This window comes from Salvelinus sp. IW2-2015, linkage group LG8 (assembly GCF_002910315.2).
Source record: "Salvelinus sp. IW2-2015 linkage group LG8, ASM291031v2, whole genome shotgun sequence".
NCBI lineage: Eukaryota > Metazoa > Chordata > Actinopteri > Salmoniformes > Salmonidae > Salvelinus > Salvelinus sp. IW2-2015.
Genome location: NC_036848.1, coordinates 8,865,912 through 8,870,678, shown reverse-complemented (window position 1 = coordinate 8,870,678; position 4,767 = coordinate 8,865,912).

Sequence of the window (4,767 nt, the reverse complement as noted above, 5' to 3'; positions counted from 1 at the left end):
AGGCGGCTCAACGAGGCCTGACATTGATGCTAAAGCTAAAAGAATAGGTCAATGTGTCTGCCGGTTTGTAATTCCGCTACAAACGAGATGCTGCCGCTGATCGGAGCGCGGCTCGCAACAAGCCCGGGGAGACTGTGTCAGCTAGCGTTAAACGGAGGGACGCAAGGCATGTTGACACTGGTCAGACGTGAGCGGGCAGAGTAACGGCCAGGGTGGGCATCACGAGGGCACAGGGCAGGGCAACTGTATAGACCTGTTGTCCCCTCTGGCTGGCAGCAGTGGCAGGAAACAGACCAGGAACTTTCCATCATTAGAGACACAGAGAAACAAGACAAGCTGTCTGGGTTAAACATGCTATTCATTTAGACTGAAGATCGCGCCATGTTAGATACTGACAACACTGATTAATGGCATGACTGCGGATGTGTGTGATGGGTTTGAGTGTGTGTATGTGTGTGTGTGTGWGAGGCATGAATCCTTCACCAATCCCAATGATCTTACTGTAGAACCCCGTCAACATGGTTACTATACAGCCATCGGCCTAACTTAGCAGAAWTATAGGCCCATAGGTCTGACACACAAACACAGTCCTATACATATTCATATACTGTCAATGCAGCAGGGAGCGGTTGAGGCGTGTCTGTGTAATGTTACCTGCTGGGTAAAGGTGTCAGGGTAGGATTCCCTCCTAGACAGCTTCATTAGAGCCTGCTGCCTGGATGGAGCCTCCATCAATCAGACACTCTGTGATAGATTGATCTGTCTTCACAGTCTTCACCACACTCTTCCATTCCTTTCTTCCTCTCTTAGAGATTACCTCTATCACTCTGGCACAACTTCACAGAATGAGAGCACAAGAAAGARAGAGAGAGAGGGAGAGAGACTAGTTTTACTGTAGCCAGGCCTTCAAAGMCWACTTACCATTGCTGGCCACCATTTGAAAGTGTGATGTGAGAGTAACTTTGAAAGAGAGAGATATAGGGAATATTCTGTTGCGTAATGTCATTTGCAGCTTTACTCAGACTACTACCTCTATGTGACTGCGGTCTATGTGCTACCTCCACACTGCTACTCAGTACAGGTTCGAGAAGACATGCAGAGCTTGAGAACATTACACATTTCCTTCATCAAGGAGAAATCCAGGAAAGATCATAAGATCACACCAGCAGGCTGCTACTAACGATGCGCTCAAAGCAGTTAGAAAGATCCAAAGCAAAATGATTATACAGTAATAACACAACTTTCTACAGATCTGTCCTGTTCAAGATAGCTAGCTGGTTCCTTTCCTTATTAAAAACATTCATCATAAATCAGTGAACAAAACCCCCCTCTTCGCCCTCCTGTGTTCCAGCTGTCGAAGCTCGAGCGTATCATGTGCTGTGACTGGCTCATAAAACAAGGCCAATGCCCAGGGAGGAGAAACATGATGATCTGCCAAGCCTCTCCTCTTTCTCTCTCCCCCTGTCATTGTCTTCATCCCAGATAGACATAGAAACACTGGTTGCTGAAAGTCTTTACGATGCCAGAGTTTAATCCGGTGGTTGGTGGAATTAAAAGGTATATAGTACTGTTCAATATCCGCTTCCTCACTGTGTGTGTTTGTGTGTGTGGGTGTGTTGATGTGTGATTGGTGAGGAACTATCTATTGAAATGATTCCGTCTCTGGGATAGTGTGATAGAGGTTGAATTGGAGCGTGTGGGTTCACACTTCAGAGTTGTTGTGATTGTGAACTAATAGCTGGTTTGTGTAGCGATGCGTAAAAAGGTTCAACAGTTAAAAAAAACACACACACACACACACACACACACACACACACACACACACACACACACACACACACACACACACACACACACTCATCATCAACAAATGAGCACTGCCATCTTTTAACCCTTGTTCACACTGCAGGCCTTAATACAAATCAGTTTTGCAATACTGACTGTCCAAACATGAAGTTACAAGTGACCAAGGGTGTGTTTGTGAATTTTATCTGTAGTGCCAAAGTGTGCTCTGGGCATTCATAAATTCAGAGCCTTGTCAGATTGTCCAGTTCATAAATTCAGAGCGTTTCACTCTCAGAGCATTCAGAGCGCACACTGGACGCTCTGGCTGAAGAGTAGGGTTGATCCGAGCGTTCTGACCTCACAACGGCAGTCATGCACCCAAGCTAACTGGCTAACGTTGGCTAGCTTGCTAGCTACTTCCAGACATAAATGAGAGAACATCTCACTCTGACCATTTTACTTACCCTAGCAGAGCTGGTTAGGCTGTTTTCATGTTATCAAGAGAGTTGGTGACTAACTCTGCTGCTGGCAACAATTGAATTACTATTTTTTGCCTACGTTTACTGACACCGGCCATATTCAACAGGTGTTGAGCTTTTGTAAATTCATCAGTTTTTCTGCGCTCTGGCACACAGACGAGAGTGCTCTGAAATCGGAGTAGATAGCCAGAGTGAATTTATGAAAGCACCCCAAATCGAATTTGTGTGTTTTCAGACAACAGTCATTTGCTGGCATGGATACTCTAGTTGTCACAGTAACGACAGTTGTGTAGGCTGATTGGTGGTGGTGCTCGTGGTTCTTATCACTCAGAAGTTATGTAGCAAGCTAAGGTGACAACAATGCCTGCCATGGACGTTCCCCAGTTGCTTTGAATGTTCAAAATCATAGTGTCAGAACACTTTAAAACCCTCAAAGGATAAGATGATCCAACTTTCAAAACAAGTCATTTTTGGTTAGCCACAGCAGTCAACTAGCTCAGGGTTTTCCAAACTCGGTCCTGGGGCCCCCCCTGGGTGCACGTCTAGTTTTTTGCCCTAGCACTACACAGCTGATTCAAATAACCAACTCATCATCAAGCTTTGATTATTTGAGTCAGCTGTGTAGTGCTAGGGCAAAACCCAAAACGTACACCTAGGGGGGCCCCAGGACCGAGTTTAGGAAACCCTGAACTAGCTAGCTAGGTAACGGTTTAGCTTTCACTAATTTGTTTGTAAACAATTAACAAGCTAGTTAGCTACCACATGTTCTTGTCATGTCAACAGAGTAGCTAGCAAGCAACAATATATGCCAAATAACAGTCTAAAAACCATTTCACGGCAAATAAATCAGATTTGTTCGTTCAGACACAAGTCGCATGGCCAGGAATCAGATTTGTRGCTGACTTCAAACCTMCGAAGGTGGTTTGAATCTTTCAACCTTGGGATTTCGTGGATAATTGAGGTAAAACAGTAATTCTGCTCATAGATTATGCATGTATGAACTACACATTGACATATCCAGCCCAAAGTGGGAGGTTAAAACAATTCTTAGTAGTCGCCAAAGTTCTGAAGCATGTCTTTAAATCCTATTTATTACTACCAAACCAATGGAATTCAAGTCTCCTCTGTGAGCCAAAGGTGGTTGGCATGTTCACTTTAGTGGATTCAGCCCAGGTCTGTTCCTGCCGTGTCGCCTTTTAAGTCTTCCCATCTTATATATGCCCCCCCCCCTCTTCTCCACCACCATCTGACTGAATTAAATGTGCTTTTATTTGTTTATTTATTTGTTGTTCTTCATCTGGGGTAACGTGTGTGGGAACTCTTAGATACCTGGAACTGGTACCGTGGGACGGCAGCTGTGCCTATGATTGAGTCGCATGACAGAAATGTTCTCATTAGTTGTCTACAAATGATATGAAAAGAGGCATGCTGCAAAGAGAGAAAAGAGGGGAGGGGAGGGAGAAGAGGAAAGGAAGGGGGAGAGAGGGAGATGGGAGAAGTGGAGAGAAGAGGGAAGGAAGGGGAAGAGAGGGAGATGGGAGAAGTGGAAATGAAGGGGAGAGAAGAGGAAAGGAAGGGGAAGAGAGGGAGATGGGAGAAGTGGAAATGAAGGGGAGAGAAGAGGAAAGGAAGGGGGAGAGAGAGGAAAGGAAAGGAAGGGGGAGAGAGGAAGTGAAAGTTTGTGAGCTTTTAACACTCACTGCCTTTCATCTGTACATTGTTTCAGAATTTGGTTTAAAGTTCTGAGTGCACTAAGAAGCATTCGCACACGTGTGTGGTTGAATGCAAGAATGTACACACACTAGTGTTGTCACGATACCCACATTTTGATTTCGATACCGATACTAGGTTTAGTATCACGATAGTCAATACCAAAATCCAGACTGATTTTCCCAGGTCTTTGCTCTCAAAATCAAGTTTTCTTAATAGAAAAACAACCAAAATGATCTGTTCCACAATAATGCTTAAACCACATCAGGGGACCACTTTTCAGTTCTGAAAATGTTGATTTGTTTGTGTTGCTACACTTTAATTCCAGTGTGCAGGCACTTAGCACTGTTGTTTGGTTAGCTGTGTTTTTGTAGCGCACATGTGAAGGAGTTTGCTAAAGAAATAGCCACTAGATTGATGCAAACAATCATGATTCTGCCAACTTTTTATTGAGGTTTTTGGGAAAGCATTTTCATCTACCCGAAGACAGTTATCATTAGCATCGCTAACGGCTACAAAAAGTGGGAGACCAGAACAATGTTCACCCCACACACAGACAGGGGCGTTGTGTGCCATTGCCTCTTCAGAAAGTTGCAGCAAATATGAATCACTGATGAATTCTGTTCATGTCTCATGATGAAATTGGTGAAAATAATTAGGTTTCTAGTAAGTTCTATACATTTAGTTGATTTCCAAACATGACACAGATTTTATAGAAGAAATTAATGTAACACAATACTAGTACCATACTGTTTTTCATGTGGCAGTATGAGAAAAAGTACAGAAATTTCAG